Source organism: Rhynchophorus ferrugineus, unplaced genomic scaffold (genome assembly GCF_030347505.1).
Source record: "Rhynchophorus ferrugineus isolate W39M unplaced genomic scaffold, kcgeb_rfMv2 rfM4, whole genome shotgun sequence".
Lineage (NCBI taxonomy): Eukaryota > Metazoa > Arthropoda > Insecta > Coleoptera > Curculionidae > Rhynchophorus > Rhynchophorus ferrugineus.
This window is the reverse complement of record NW_027472583.1, coordinates 19,240,294-19,258,784: the sequence shown is the minus strand read 5'-3', so window position 1 is coordinate 19,258,784 and position 18,491 is coordinate 19,240,294. Positions and strand designations below refer to the sequence as shown.

The following is an 18,491-nucleotide window of genomic DNA, read 5'->3' as shown; positions in this document are numbered from 1 at the left end:
ATATATATATATAGGATAAAGGTAGCATAGATGCCGTAGGAAGATACATGTTGAAGTAATCATGTAGCGAAGTAGACTTGTACGTAAACGAAGTTCGTAGTGTTTTGTCTTTTGTAAGCTTACCCCGCTCCTCACGCCAGTCAATGCCGCGTACTTCGCTGGAACCTACGTGTTACGAGTTGTTGCGACAAAACCATTTTACGCAACGGTAGAGATTTAAGTTTATGAGAATCTTTATGCGATCGGAACTTTTGATACTATAAAGCAAGTACTTTTTTGCATTTTTTAAGTAATATGCTAAACATTAACAAGCTGGAAAAGGATTGTGATTATTTTTAAGATAATATATAAAGAAGATTATACCATTTAGCTCAAGTTCATTAATTTTAAAGTTAAAGACTTTTTTAAAAATAAGAAAAAAATTACTGTGTATATTAAATTGGATACCTAATAGATTCAGATTTTTTTTTCACAGTACAACGAGTCAAAATATCATTGCAGTATCTAACCCACGCACTAGGCATCTATCCCCGTATATAAAACTTCTTTCTTCCTTAATAAGTATACAAACCAACACTAAAGTATAGGATTATTAAGTGTTTGTCTTCTGTATGAATTATGTATAATCACTCATTTCAAAAAGTTTGGTATCTCTCCCACATTTACCCTACAAGAGTAGAATGAAAAGGGAGTACACAGACAAAATTAACTTGAGAACCAAATGTCATGTGGAGATCAGCGTTTTAATGATGATGAAGAAGCAATTTATTTCCAGGTTCATTGTTGTTTAGAGGTTGTGCACAGTGACGATGTTATTGATAACTCTAACATAGAGAGTAATAAAAGTTTGTGGTTGCGAACCTGGACACTCCATAATTGTTAATGAACCACGCAGCGGAAGTCATCGGGTATATGATTTAATATGATCAGTGAATCACCAGAAAGCTTATCGAAAATTATGTTGAATTTTGAACAGTTGGAGTACCGTAACAACAATGAATGATAGGTGCCACGCCTTCTTTTAAACGAGAACAAATAGAGTCGAATGAAATGCTAGAGAGATTAACCGTTACATTTCATATATTAAAATGAAATCAAAGGTCAAAACTTGGATAAGAAGTAACTCCTTGCCGAACCGTGATACAAAACGACACTGAGGTTTGAAATAAATTCGTAATACACCAAACCCCTATCTCTAGACTTATCTCTAGTATACATACGATATATATATATATATATATATATATATATATATATATATATATATATATATATATATACTTCACTTTGCTTCACTATGAAAATAATGATGTATAATAATCCTTTAACATACATTGTTAATAAAGACATTTATATTAATTGAAATCATGAACTATTCTGAGAAAATAATAATAATTTTTTAGGTTATGACATTTTCTCTGGCATGTAGTCAGAAGCGTAAAAATTTTCTCTATATATAATATGAATATCCAATTGTATTGACTATATTAATTAAAATTACCCATATTCAAATAATGCTAATTTTACAATCATCGTTTCCTTTTCCAACTAATCTTTAGTTGGTCGTGATTCGAGGTTTCGAGTGTAAGGTTTTAGTTAATTAAAAGGGTGCTTTCATCGGATATTTGGTATTCTGGAAACGAAAACGGAATAAAGCAATTCCAAAATTCTACTAAATATAAGTAATGAGTAAAATGGAAATTTCGTCTTTAGATCACGTCGAGAAATATTTGCATAATTTTATTTTAAAAAATATTAGGATGCGGTAAAATGCTGGGTTTCTAACATGTTCGAGGGTATATGTGGATATTTTCTTATTATTAGCTATTCAAGTTTACATTTTAAAATTTTCATTTTCATTTCAATCTTTTTATGGCCTATACATAGTTTTAAAGGAATTTTCTCAATTTGAAGCTTATCAGTATGAAGTTTATTCATATCCATGAATCGACTAATTTTTGGTATCTTCCGAAGAAGTGAAGCGCTGCCCAGGTTACGACTTATATGTCGGAACAAGTAGCAATGAAAAGAACCAAAGTCTGGAAAATAGCAGGTGGGGTGACACTTCCCGTTTTAATGTCTCCAAGTAGGTTTCCACTAGTTTTGTAACATATGGTCGAGTGTTGTTATACTGAAGAATAGCATTATTTTGCTTTTGCTCGTATTCTAGCAGTTTTTTTGCGCAGTTTGATGGACCATTTCGTTATTACGTTATTACCAATGAGTAGATTTAGGACTATAATATATATATATATATATATATATATATATATATATATATATATATATATATATAAATGTATATGTATATACATATACATATTGAGTATTGCTAAAGGCATTATTATTCGCCGAGATGTGAGATTGTATTATTATTTTTTAAAACTCTATTGTGAATGATGATGAATGATGAAATACTGGGTTAGAATCTATTACTAGAGTACAATTTTGAAAAATTGAAATAAAAATTAAAAAATCTCGTCACTTCAACGAATTGAATAACGTATCGCAAAGATGACAAGGCAACAGACGCAGAGCTGTCCTCTTGCATGAGAATGCTCAGCCACAGGTATTGCAGCTCGTATCGAAAGTTATGCCCAAACAACAGTGTTCGTCAGATATAGCGCCTTTTGATTGCGACTTCTCCAGATCACAACTGGTTTCAAACTAATGGAGCAGTGTATATAAAAGGGATCGATGACTGATCGCTACCAAACAAACCGATGTCTTATCGTTCGACAAAGTATCGCTACGTTGTCACGAAAACAATTTTAGAAACTGATTGAAAGCATTTTAGTTAATATTTATTATCATCAACAAATTTTCATGATCTAGAGAGTCTATTTTTAAAGAAAAAATTGAAAATAGCTTTTTGCTAACTAAAATTACGATATAGTATAGTAATCTTTATTAGGAAAATCCGAAATGAGTTTCTCCCAAATTAGTTAAATATCGTTTACAATAGGTTGTTACCGTTATGTATAATAATGCTGCTCAGGATGCAATAAGTTCTTTATAAATATATGCGGATTTATTTGGAACCTGAGATTTGACAGTTATATCACTATCTTTAAAAAATATATTATGAATTTTTGAAATATATAAACGAAGGTTTAAGATGTGTATTAATGTGTAATATGAAACTTGGCGATGTAGTCGGAACCAGATGCACTTAATAAGGCAAAAAAAAATAAGCCAGCGAATTATCGATCCAATGTTTTAAGAAAACAATGAAGAATATTAAGAAAAACAAGCTGTTTTACTAAATAAATACCAACTTAGAATATTATGGTTTGAAACTGGAATGTAAAAGATTATATGCTTAAATTAATGAATGAAGTTTCGAGTTGAATTCCAAATCAAGTAATATCATAAAACTTACCTAAATATATTTCAGATCTTTGGATAGTGATATTCTCCGGCGTCAGTAGTAAAATCAGCAGTAAAATAACTTCACTGAAATAGAATAATTTATGTTAGTAAATAGGCTTTTCTAATGATATTTAAGACTATATTTAAATTGTAATAAAACCAATATGCACTATAAATAATAATGTTAGTGGTTAATTAGTTGAGTCGAATTTTAATATAAGCATCCCTGTAAGATTTATTATAAACATCCTGTTTTAATTATTTTATAACTACTTAATTATTTAAAGTATTTTAATTAACTTCAATTAAAGTTGTAACTGATAGTAAGATATTATGATACAGAAGTTTTAGTGGACATGACATAAACAGATACACACAAAAAACCTGTCGATACTACTAAATGAATATTGGTTTTGGTAGAATAGGAAGTGGCAATTTGCCTTGTGGAAGATAAAGAGCTTTTGCGACTAAACTATACGAGAATAAGGTGAAAAGTTCTCGGCCTGATACTGAAAGACTGATTTTCAGTTAAGAGATAATTTATTTTTCTACACAAACTACCTTGACTTCAGTGTCACTCCAACATCAGTATTCCTTGAAAATATTGATCTATGACACTCCCTTCTTCCTATAGAGCCTTTTCCAGGAAAAACGCGAGAGTTTGAGGATATCAAATGAGGACAGGGTTGTTGCCGAGTAGAACATAAACCAAATCCCGGATTTTTCTCATTGTCACTTTTGTATACAGGCACGTTGTTCTAGAAAAAGATATTTTTTCTCATTCAACTCTGGCCTCTTATCGTGAAATTTAGCATCCAGTTGATCAAAAGAGTTATAGTAATATTCAAGATAATCAACTAATAGGATACCTTTCATATATCAAAATACTCCGCGTTTAATCTTTCCAGCAGATGCGATGGACTTTTTCGACAACTGTTTCGTTTCTGATATGTAGTTGCAAAGATAATTTCTTATTCATGGAGATAAATCGCCACCTAAAATCGGTCTGACTACTATTCATTACCTTCCAAAAATTGCTTTCATTTAATTCACCAAATGCGATATCCATCTTACACACACTTATACAGAGTAAAGAATACTACAAAGTACATAACTGTATACAGTTAATTGTACTAGACAAGAAATATATATTCTTGTAGACTGAAAAGTTTTCACCTTACTTTAGTAGATCACAATTTGAGAAATAACTCTTTTTAATTTAAAATCTCTAAATATAAAAGGCATGTGGCAGTTCCAACTAAAATTTCAAACCATATTTGACAATTCGAACAATCATGTTCGTAATATGACGGAAAGAAGTTGTAGAAAATATTCTTAAACGGTTACTTCGAACTTCTTATTGTCTGCTTATTATGGAAATTTGTTTGAACGTGATCCAAAAACGAAATATTCATTTTTATCGTTATTTTAAATTTAAGACCATTTTCTAAATAGATTTAACTTTTTTACATTAGGAAGTCGACGTCTGCTGAATTCCAATTGTTTTCATGCAGATTTTCTTTCAGCAATTATGATAAAATTATTTAAGGAAATAGCAATAATTTTTTATACATATAATTTAACATTGTTTTATTTTAATTAAAATGTATAAAGTCATACATTTGATAATTAAAAATGAATTATATAGATAACGTTTATTGACCGCAGACTTTAAATAAATTCCCTTTATTATGAACAAGATAATATTAATAAAGTTAAAATTATAATTCATAACTAATTGATTATTAGTTTGATGTTATAATATTATATCAAGCATTTCTTGGCACAATTTTTGTACTTAACAGAGACAAAATTACTTTGTTATGCTTCCAATAAAATGACGCTTGATAGCTATTATCGTTAATAAAACAAAAATATAAGCAATTTGCGTATTATTTCTAAAACTTTTTAAGAAATAATATAGTTATTAGTCTTTGGTTATGTATTTTTCTAACTTCATAAGAGAATTGTTAATTTAAACGCGCTTAACCTAGCTGTGCTACCTTTAAACGACATATTTTAAAGTTTCATGACAAACTAATATTTAGTTTAGAAGTGTAGCGACCTTGAGGCATGTCGAATTTTACATCATGGATTAACTGTCTGCAAAATACCCAGAAATATAATCCAAGATGTTGACCACGGACGGGGTGCCAGCAGCGCCAACTAGAACACGGTAACGAATAGCTGGCAGCCCTGAGATGTTTATCTGGAAGATTATTGAAGGGTACTTTGGATGATTCAGTATCTAGCCAGCGTTGAGTTCAGACGTGCCACCATCGACTGCCCAAGCCGTAACACCGCTGCCATCCATTTTATCTATTTCGTATTTTCCACATTTTATTTTATATCGTCAATAAATATCGGTCACATAATGTAAATACCACTGTTTCATATCGTTTTACCTCCATTCGCTAAATCATATCAGATACCCTAAAGAAGCAACAATAGTTTTATTGTTTTCAACGACTTGCAACGTATCCAAAATCGTTGGAAAAAATATACAAATTGTGACATATTAGATTTAACCCATATTGACTAGTGCCTGTTTACATACCTTTAATGTAAAGGCATCCTGTGGTACCAGTTAACTGATGAAACTTTATAGGTTTGCAAAATTGTATTTTGAATATTTTAATTTAAAAAGATTGGCGCATATTTCACGCAACCAGGCAGAAGTATTCAGTAACATCGTTTTTAGTAACAAGTCTGTAGTTTACGAGTGTATTCATTAGGTTTCAGAATATAGAAAAGTCTTTTTATATATTTTAACATTAAAACTGATAGTTGAAAAGAACATTTTGATTTGTCGTTCAAATGTTAGTACTATCCAGATAGCAAATAATATCAACAACTGATAATTAACAATTGAACCACTGCATGAGGTATTTCTTGGTCGTGTAGTCCCTCGTTTCGTTAACTAGAATTACCCCCTCCCTGGATAATTTAATTCAATATCATTTGAGTTCTTCTTATGAGCTCAGCTTTTAATTTGAGCGCACAAATACGTTCGTGTTTAAGGAAAAGTTTCTTTAATATTAATGACAATATTCAGCCACATATATATAAAAAATAATCCTAGAATGTTTCGATAAAATGGTACTTATGAATCAGCAATGTTGTGGGCCATTTACCTGATGCACTGATGTATATTTTCAAATATTTTTTTTGTTTAATTCAAACTTAGCCTAAATGTTTGGTACAATATACACATACCATTCTTCTAAAGTTACCATCTATTGACTTAACAATTACTTAAGTATTTTGTTCTTTTTTTGTAGTTTTACACCGACACTAAGACACAAGAAGACACAAAAACATTCATAAACAGACACATAGATCATTGTAGAATATGTCGATCCGTAGAACAATTGAAAGGAAAACTAAGAGTAAGTTGAATGTTGTAATATTAATGTACGTTATATTTGTGTTTATGTGTATTTATATAATTATGTAATTAGCTAATATTTTAGCTTTCAAATTAAATTATTAATTTATTTATAAAATATTATTTATAAAAAAATCATCGCTCGAAGTCTTCGAATTCCTCTAATCGTTTTTCATACTAATAGGATTTCTATATTTTAAGTCCTTGATCATACCTGAATTTTGCCTCCTGAGATATTTTCGATCTTTATAGCACCCCAGTATATAAATGCTTCTAATCACAACTACTGACAAATCTTCCGGAATGGCATAGATGAAGATGCATATTGCTCGTTATATATCTAGCTGTTCACGGATTTTCTATGCCACTCAGCTATGTCAGCATCGTGCCTACCCCTTCTCTCAGATTCATTAGATTTCTGTAAACTTGTATTAGGTTATTCTTAGTTCTCTTGTTGTTCTGTAATTGTTCCCTTCCGTTTTACTTTCATTCTGCTTTTACTTAAGGTGAATGCCATTCTTTAATCTTAAGACAATATCGATTACAGCTTTTGCTCAGAAAAATTAATTATTTCCATAATATATTATTTGACATTGGCTCGTTCTTGATACACCGGTTGGATGCTTGGAACTTGCTGATTCATTTTATCTAAATTTTTTTAAAAATCTTTTGCTGGACCTTCATTGCTGTGTATATCATATCAAATGACGTGGACGGAAGTTAGTAAGATTTGAAGAAGATGCATTGGACGCTTTATATTTAGGCTGCATTTGAGCTTTGTATTGAACTTTGAACGATGTTTTCTCATCTGCGAACTAGTATTCCAAAGTTAATATCGGTAAAGTTCGATTTTTCACTGAGTCGTGACGTATTATAACTCAAAACTAGTGATGTCGTAAACTCCATCCTGCAACTATAGCGCCAATCCGGGTATTCATGATCAATAATCTAATGCTGTATATTCGGTGAAATCAGTTATAAGCACTATAATCCACTATGACTCATGAAATTAGACTTCTTGAACCTTAATAATGACAAGCAACACAAGAATAGATGACTAAGAGACATGATAAAATAACCTTTCAGCACGTCAAAACTTGACAAAAGTCGCCAAAAGCCTCCTGCATTCACTGGATATTTCTTCTTCCGACTAGATATTCTTCCGAAGTATGAGTATAGTATGAGTGGATGGTCTGGTTGGATAGCACTTCACATCACAGATATTGAATGGATTCTTTATTTTTCAACGTAGATTCATTTGGCTGTATAAAGAATTGAGGAATTTCGTAACTAAAGGTTGAACAATAATTTGATTAAAAATTACAAAAACCCAAAAAACGTGAAATGTTAGTGAAATGTTTTGTAATCAAAAGATGTTTAAAAGATAATCCGGGAACCCTATCACAGCGCCACCTACCGGTAAATCTAAACCATTCTCGAATTCTCATAAATACGCACAAAACATTTCATCAAAATCGGTTCAACCGTTTAAGAGAAGTTCAGTAACATTGCCACATACAGAAGAATCATATACATAAAGATCTATACGTTGTTTGTGATGCTTCCGCGAGTGCTACATTTTGAAATAGTATTTTGGCCTTCCACCCACGTTTGCCTAATCGAAGAACGGGTAGTTTTTTATGACGTTTGGGCTGAAGCTCATCTGCCATCTTCAGGTTTCGCATCTTTGTCCTTTATTTCTCGTTATAAAAGCTAAACTCACAGAGTCAGAATACCTAAAGCACAGCTTGTCATATATACCAAAGTCTTATATTACCTAGGACACATTCACAAATTAACACAAGGGTGTTGAGGTAATTTTAATTATAAATAATTTAAAATATGGCAACTTTTAGTTAAGTTCTGAAAAAAGAACATTATAATCATTTAATTATATAAAATAATTTTAATATCATATTCTATTTTAAATAAATTAATAATAAATTTAACTCAATTATCAGAAGTCATCATTACTATTTTTTTTCAGGATCTAAAGAACGTTTCTTATAATTTTTGCGGTTTCCTAATATGTGTGATTGTTACATCGAAACCAGATTTGCTTTTTTTTGTCGGCAGTGTCAATGAATCTTTGTAGCTATTAATATTGTGGGTTTTCATTTATCTCACAAAATATTTACTTTTATAATGAACAGTTAGTTTTATGTGATTACGCAGCAACAAGCGTTATAGAACGCAAAATATGGTATATAATTTTCATTCTTGCATTGACAAATGTGGTCGCTGTGGTTTGATGGAAATGATTCGGACATTATTAATAATGGATGTTGTTTAGTTATGATTATTTTTAGTGTTGGGAACAATCGACTGAAATCGACTATCGACTGTTTAGTAATTGACTACTTTTTACTATCGACTGTTTCAGTCTCTATTTTTGGTTCGACTGTTTTCAGTCGATTGTTTTCAGTCGCTATTTTCGGCCCGACTGATTTTATTACTATTTACTATCGACTGTTTCAGTCGTTTATTTTTAGGTACTATTTTCGGTTCTACTAGTTCATTCGACTTGTTTTTATCAATGCGCCGAATTTATGCTTATATGGATGGTAATATATGTGGTCTTATGTTTTTTTTTGTAGTTTGCTTGTGGATAACTATATATTGTAAATTAATATAGCAGCATTTTAGAACGCTAGTCTTCGAGGGCAAAAAATTAAATTGTAAATGATAAATAGTAAGATACCTTTGTCTGACATAATAGGTAATACTTTGAGCTGGTATAATAGATAATACTTTTTTGATAAACTTTGTAAAAAAAGGGCTAATGGAACTTCCATACATTGGTTTTAAATAATACAGTGTTTAATGACATATAATAAAATTAAAGAATATTCATTATTTAAATTTGTATATCTAGACGAAATATGGATATTCCAAGATGGAGTATTCGGTTACTCACTGCAAGACGCCAACAAAAAAGTTTTTTTTTTAAAGTTTCATTTCAATAGATTTTTTAGATATAAATATATCATTCTCTATGCTGTAGTCAGAGGGTGACTACCATGGAGAAATAAACCAGATATGATGTTGCTTTGGTTTGAAAATCAACTGATAAATAATTTTGAGACATAATCATTTTTAATAACGTGTATTGACTATTATTGGATGAGTTATTTATATAAATAAATTATATTTGTATTTTAATTTTCTTGATGAAATATTTGATAATAATCTTTTTCATCGTCGTCAGTTATCATTTCAATGTTTCATAATGTTTTCACTTCCAAACAAATAGTTTAAATGTAAACCATTACAAATATGAATTATCAAGGTTTAGCAGGAATAACAATAATATTAAATGAGAAAATTAGAAATGATGACAGAGGATAAACTTTGTTCCAAGTTCCATAAATCTCTGATAATGTCAAAACGGTAACAAGAAGTTTTGGTTGGAGCTAAGAGTTTAAAAAATTGAAATATATTATATTATTAAAATATTTGTTAAATTTTATTATAGCTTTGTTTAAAATAAAAACCCTAAGCACATTTATTGCAAATACCTTGCCATTACGTTAATTTCTTAGACTTTTTAATTATATATCGATGAATAGGTCGATTGTGGATTTTATGGTTACTAACACTATCTAATTTAAGGTTCTTGCTCTTAAAATGTCATAGTGACTATTGTTTCACAAGAAATTATACTAATTTTGGCTGATTATCAAGTCTTTCGTCGTTGCTATTTCGATTATTAAAGAGCAACTATATTATAGATGTTTTGTTCTTGATTTAGTTCTTGTTCTTGTTGAAAATTATTTTCAGAGCGTTATTTTAAGGTGCTTGAGGTTAAGCTATGAGTTTTTTTATATACATTAGTATCTATGCAAAGCCAGAAAGCTTATAAGACTGATATTTGGTCGATATAATGTGTATGGTCTATTGTATAGTTGTTTACTATTGCTGACACTGTAATAACATCAGAAGACTCAGTTAATTAAGTGTTATTGATGTAACTAAATATCAGAAGGTAAAGCACTTCTACTATGTTGCCTATCTGTGTACATTACATCTTAACGAAGGTTCAATGAGTGATGTATAATGTACAAATTTATTTTTTAAAGGTGAATATGAGGTAAGATTTTAGAAATATAACATACATCATATCACAGGTCGATTATTTCCTAACAAATAAATATTATATTAAGTTTTTTAAATGTATGTAATGGTATTGTTAGTTAGTTAGTAACTTTTAATTGCACAAGGTAGAACATAAAATATTTTTGCAGTCAGTCATGAATAGAAATAAAAGTATGTAATGACGCTTTATAGCAAAAAGTTTTGATCAAAAACATACCGTGTGTGTTTTTTTTTCTTATTTGAAAGATGTGTCTGTAAAATCACGATGAAACCTTTGAAATGTCGGTTTTGGAATTTCCGCGGAAGCTGTCTGTTTACGAGAATGGTTATTAAGCTTTGTAGGATTTGTGCTGTCATACGTTCGTTTCCTATGTTATAAAAGTTGTTATTGACACTCGGGGAAATTTTACTATATAGAATATTTGCTTTGATTAGTAATAAAGTTGCTTTATTGGAATTTAAATATTTTTGTAACATATGAATCATTTCATCAAACCCATTTTAAAATAGAGAAAAGTTTTACATAAAATTTAAGATATATGAATTAACCGGTCGACATTTTATACATCTCTTTCAAGAATTTCAATCAATATATATGCTACTGTTGTTTTAGTAACGAAACATAAAATATTTCTAATGCTTCATAATAATTTTCATTAAATTAAATAGTCAAACTATGAGGTTATTAGTGTGAAGGTAATTTTTCACATAATATTAATTATATATTTAATAATACTATTAATTAAAATATAATTTAATTATAGAATAACTATCATAGTACATACGTTTTAATATATAACATATTAGCTGTAATACATTTCTTATTTCACAACATTCGTTAAAAAAAAACAAACTTTTGTTCCTTTTCAAAACATCTTAGCGATGATCCGATTTTTTTAACAGCTTTTGTTTCTCAAGGAGATATAAATCTTAAGTAATTAATTATGTCTAAAGAATTTTAAAATTCAACTTCCTTATTACCATTTTAAAAAATGTATTGTTTGGGTTAAAAAAACAGCTTTATTAAGTAATAAGATATAATTGATGTTATAATAATTGCTAATAAAAAAATTTATATAAAGTTTCGCATTTTTAGAAATAATTTCTAAATATTTAACAGCAGCTAGGGTTTATCTCGTTTAATTCTGAAGGCACCGATTAAAAGAAAAAACACGAAGGTTTCTAGTTTATTGATCCAACTCCAACGTCCAAGATATTTTTTCTGGTACTACTATTGTTTATATATTTAGACTTGTTAAGCCAGTCTAGTTCCCTCTTTTATAATTATATTTATTTTATTGTTGTATTATTGTTTATATGATATTTATGTAAGTTTTTGGTGGTACTCGTATTTACGCCGAATATTTGAATATAATTAACTTGGTAATATGTTTGTAAGGCTAGATACGACAATGTCGTATTGAGAGCCTTAGAATTTCAAAGATTTTGCGAGTGGCAGAGGAATATGGTTTTATATTTCAGTTATTGTGATTTTTCCTTCTTATATCAAAATACCAAGATATTACTTAGATTTCTTCTAAAGTTCTATTTAGTTTTCAAGAAAATGAACAGTAATATATTATATTCTCGTTGTTAGTGCGTTAATATTTTCAAAATGGACATTTAATTCCTTCGAATGCAGTACTGGCAATATATGTTATTAATAATTGGGCTGCGTATGGCTACAAGAATATAATTTTGATGGCTACAATGGTAAAAAGCTGTTGAAATCTAGTAAAGTTAAATAATGATTGTGGTATTCATAATTATTTAATAATAATTAATATAGTAATAATTAATATAATAATAACTAATATAATAATAATTAATATAATAATAATTAATATAATAATAATTAATATAATAATAACTAATATAATAATATTCATAATTATATGAACGCTCTATATTTTTTATATCTACATTTAAATTATTTATTACTCCTCACAAAAAAAAACTGTTTAAGATAAAATATATGTCATAGATTTAACCGTTAAGGATAACACACCCAGAAAAAATACCCTAGAAACTTAAAGTAGCATAGTTATTTTTGTCCTATCTAAGTTTCTTGAAATAAAATCAGATATCTAGACCTAGGACTACATGCAATGCTTTGCTGAGAAATAGATGCTTTTTTCCAGAAAATGTACTTTAATTTTTATAGAGTATCAACACATTTAAGGTATGAGTTAGTATATTCATAAAATACTGAAAAGGATTGCATTTTTTAAATGAAATATGATTATGTATGTGCTCATTAAATTACCTACTAAATATATTGTATCACATTTGTCAATTAATTTTTATGAAAAGTAAAAAAATTAAAAGGTTATTACTAAAAAAAAACAAATATTACAAATTTTTTTGTTATCGTATTTTTGATAATACAATAACAACAATTAACTGTATATGAACAAATGTTTATAACGTTCGGTTTTAATATTTTTACCAGATTTTAATAGCTCATAAAATGATGTTTTCATCTCACCACAAGAGACGCGCAATATACCATAACTTTTGCAATAGTTGGTCGTAGTTATTTTTCCTTATGGAAGGTTAAGCTACAGTAAATTGATTACATTTAAGATGAACAAACAAATTCCATGCTTGTCTTCAAAACAACTAATCGCATTTAATGTATTTTTATAGTTTTAAATTTGATTGAAATAAGTTTAGATCGGGTTTGTTCATTATATGTTTCTATCGACTTTAATACCAATTTTCTGCAATTTTTTAATAAGGTGTGTATGATTTGAGTGAAAATTGAGATCAAAAAACACCCTATTCTTTGGATTCCCGGCACATGCATCACAGTTTAAAGTGTAAGGCCACCAAAGGGGAATTGAAGTTGCTGTGAATTAGTTTATTTTAAAATTTCAACAGAAGCTTAGAGTGTGGGGTGAACAGCCACCAAAGGCGGACTGTAGTATCTCAGTATCTTAGCCGTACACTATTGAAACCTGGAGTCATCAAAACTGGGAAACCATTCCACAGAGGGATACCATAGAAAAATGAATAGAAACAGTGTCATTTCAGATCTTCAAAGGAAAACAAAAACATCATTTTACAAAAACTATAATCTGTTCAGATGGTCCATCGCCGTGGTCTTTGCTTTAGGGGTGAAGTGTTATATTATATGACTAGTACTGCACTGGCTACGGACTGCACTGTGATCTGAGGGGCCATCTTCTAAGAATGGTATTAATAGACACGGACATCTTTTCCGCCAATTTTTACTATCAGTGTCGTTTTGTATCTTTTTGTCTTCTTTTTCCGTTAAATGAAATAGTTCTCTTTTGGTCAGTTAATCGTTTTTATTTTCTAATCCCTTTCATATTTTATAACGTGCACCATATACACAAACCTAATTCTAAAATAGCCGTGCAGATTATCTAGAATTGTGGGAATATTATATTTGGCAAATATATTTGGGAAAATTTGCCAAATTTCGTTTAATACTTTTTAATTCTCAGTCATAATAAGAAGTAATTATACAATATAAACAATAATTATATTACTAGAGATATATTATCAAAATAATATTCTATATCAAATATATCGAACATGCTTTACCAGGGATCATGTAAACGCAGAAAACATAATTGAAATCGGCGAAATGGTTATTCCGGGAAGGGAATCGAATGAAACAAAGTTAAGGAAATTGGAACGAGCGGAATCTTGGAAAAATAAACGAAAGTAACTATCTCCTCGATTAAATAGCCGATCGTTTCCTATGTAAAAGTCGCATTTTTCGAAGTTCCGGCACTGGAATAATTTCCTTCATATTACGTATCAAGATATTTTTAGAAGAAGATCTAAACACGGTGGATTGCGCTAAAAGGATGACGACAAAGTCGAACCCCATTCAATTTAAATTGTAATACGAACGGAGATTTCACGAAAATCGTGCACTGCGTAACCTCATCCTTTACGATTTACCATTAGCAATAATTCAATCGGTTGGAGTCGAAATAAAAACGGTCACTAAGACCTTGAAAGAAAACGTTAATACTCAGCACACGTGTGTTTAATGAAATGACGTTAATATGATAATGGATGGGTCTACGTATTTTAGGCTAGATATGGTAACTACTCCATCAGTTTTTTTTCCACAAACTAATTGGCATTAAGCATCTAGCTTAGTGAGCCATGTCGGATTCTGTCTTAACATCAATACTCCAACATTATGTGGCAGTTAAAGACGTCTTATTATTTACTTATTTGGTTATAATAGCTTGAATAAAATTCGTCACTATCAAAGACATGTCACTGTTAGGTAAGTCGTGTTATTTTTCTAGAAATGGGTACTAATATATTATTAATGGTGCTATCGAATACTTACACGGCAATTAATTTTTTTGCAAGTGAGTATTTTTATAACCTGAAAAATTGTTTCAGTATAAGTAATAAGATTTTCATTTTTGTAAGGTGCTGTTCTAAATCTTCAATCAAAATAGTAGAAATCTCTTTTTAAACATGTTTGTCGATTAAACATTACACATGTTAAAGATGAGGCGATGACATCCTGATATCGAGCCAACAGTTGACGGATTACGAATGACAATGCACAAAAAATATTTTTAACAAAAAAATTGAACCGAATTCGAAAAATAAATAGGGAACTCATTAAAATTTAAAAAATAATCAAACTTAGATTTTTAACACAAAAAGAAACATTTTAAAATAAAATTGTACCTAATAATCATGGTAATAACTATATAAAAATAAACAAAAGCCTTATTTAACCTAGCCGAACCCAAGCGGTAATATTAATTTAGATTTGTTTTGCTGGTAATGTAATTGTACATGTCACAAAATTATATTATTTTTGAATTTTGTAGGCTCGGTACCGACTTGGTGATCACTTGGTAGTACTTAAAATAGTATTGTAAATAGATAAATAGGTTTAGGTAGGTATTAAGCTAAATTGTGTGTATATATTAGAATATAAAATACGTTTAGTAGATGGTGTAGTTAAATAAGGCTTTTTTCTCTTTTTAGTGTTAAATATTTACTCAAAGAATTAAGCACTTATTTTATTTAATATTGCGATGAGTAGGCCAAGTAAAGGTAAGAATAATAAGAGTGAAGAAACAATGATTGAAAAAGTGGAGCGCTTCAGGCCACGGGGTCCGCTATCTAGCCTAAGTGATTTGATAAATGTTCTAACTAAACAGCGATAAGTTATCGAACCCTTGACCTCCGTTTCGAAGCTAAACGCTCTTAGCATTACACCATATTGTAATTACACCATCCATCACTGAACGACTTCCGATTTTCCGTCACATCAGCTGTAATATTATACCCAAATATCTGATTATTTTAAATAAAAAATATGTGAAAACTTTGTATGTACCTTTGAAATTTGAGCGCTTCCCTCGATTTCTCCCCTTCCCCCTAGCATATCTCGATTTGGTTCCAATGGGATCATCTCGGAAATTCACTCTTTCGAATAAAACTTTTTTTGAAAATATTGACGAAGAAATCGGCGAACATATATAAAATAATATACAGAACATAGAACCTCCTCGTTTTTTGAAGTGGGTTAAAAATAAATAAGGATCTCACTAAAAACTAAAAAATAATCAAACTTAAAAAACCTTATACAATTTATCTATTTACAATATTATTTTAACTACTACCAACTGATCACTTTGGAGTAAGTGCCGAACCCAAATTATTATATTACTTTTGATTTGTTTAGATCAGATTTTGAACATATACAACAATAACAATAAATATATTTTGAAATGTTTATAACGATCGGCTGTAAAACTTTTATCAGGTTTTAATAGGTCATAAAATGATATTTTCATTTGACCACAAGAAACTTGTGGTATAACTTTTGCAATGGATGGTCGGGGTTCTTTTTTCTTATAGAAGTTTAAGCTACCGTAGCTTGATTACGTTTAAAAAGAAAAAAAAATACCATGCATGTTTTCAAAACAACTAATCACATTTTATATACTTATTGTTAATTATACATATTTTTATATTAAATTATATATATTATATATAATTATATAATTATATATTTAATTATATATATTTTCAGATGTTTATGAATAATATTGTTTCAGTGAAAAATAATAAAAACTCAAGTCAATTTCAATATCATTCTGTAAAAATCGATTTTTTTCCCAATATTTCGATATTTTGGCCGAAATGTATTTGACCCATAATTTTTTAAAACATTCATTATATTTTTTATTAAGATCGTTTTATTTTTCTGGAAATGTATACTTATTAATGGTGCTATCGAATATTTACGCCAATTAATTTATTTTGTAAGTGAGTATTTTTAATAACCTAAAAAATTGTTTCTGTTTATGCGGTTCTATATCTTCAGTCAAAATAGTAGAAAGATGATTTTAAACATAATCTTACGCGCATTGAAGATGAGACTATGACTTCCTGATGACGAGCCAACAATGGACGGATTGCGAATGACAATGCAAAAACATATTTAAAAAAAGTGAACTGACTTCAAAGGAAGTCACTAAAAAATAAAAAATAAGCTAAATTTGCTTATTATAGATTTTTAAAAAAACATAACGCTTTAAAATAAAGCATGTACATAATAATCGTGGTAATAACTAACTACAAATAAACAAAAACTACTTTAACTACACCAAATTACTCGAAAATAATCTAAATATGCTATATATAGTAAAGTATTTCATTATGCTCAATTAATAAAGTCCATTTCGATACAAATTATGTTTGTACCTTAGACGATGGGAATTTACAAGAATTAATGTTATTTCAATAATTCTCTGAATAATTTAACGGTAAAAATCGCCGAAAAAAATTGAACGGAAACAAACACAGCTTTTGATATCATCATAGTTAAGTAAACACAGTATTGGGAACGCTGCTTCTTTCGTGTGACACAATTTTCTGGGCATCGATGAGTGGCGTTTAGTTTTTCTAAATAGAGAAAGTTGTCACCGGCAGATGATCAATCAGATAAATTGTTGTTGTTGTTGGGTCGTAAATTTGGCGTTTTGTTTGTCATTATCAGAATGTTAGATCATCTGATTTGTCACTGTTAATGTAATGAAAAAATAAGTTATTACCTAGTTGAAAATGTATATACAATTAAGATTTTTTGAGTGACTTGAGATTTTTACTATGTTAATTTAATTTTCAAATTATTTGTTCAAAAATAAGAGGCGCATTTTAAAAATATGAATTCCGGGATGGTTGACGCAGTAGTAAAGGCGCCTGCTGCTGTTGTAATCGCGTTGGGTTTAAATCCTGCTGGAATATAGTTTTAAATTTATTTTTGTGAATGTCCATTAAACAAAAGTGCAAAATCTGACAAGGAATATCATGCCAGTCATACCAGTAACCAGGCTGGGTAAGACCGGATGTCTTGAAATGAATTCTGGATTGGTCACTCGCCAGTATGTAGTAAAATATTTGAACATTATTCCTTTATTCTTATAGTTATTTAATAACGTCCTGGCAATTATACAAACAGATAGCTCTAAAATATCAACTTAATATTGATAATAGAAAAATGAAAAAGAAAAAATATAGTTAACATTAAACGTATTGTTAAATATTTGGCTAATTAACTTCACTAACAATCCCAATTATATTTGAAAGGTTGACCGACAATTATTACCTG

The 18,491-nt window shown here is 29.3% G+C and overlaps 1 protein-coding gene across 3 annotated transcripts in view; it reads right to left on the bottom strand.

Moving 5' to 3' along the window:
- hdly (hadley) overlaps positions 1–18,491 on the bottom strand; it is a 111,337-nt gene that overhangs the window by 57,605 nt on the left and 35,241 nt on the right. For all 3 annotated transcript variants that reach the window (XM_076403732.1, XM_076403731.1, XM_076403733.1), the window contains exon 2: positions 3,383–3,456. The gene's annotated coding sequence lies outside the window, so the exon portion shown is untranslated. The remainder of the gene's footprint in view (positions 1–3,382; positions 3,457–18,491) is intronic.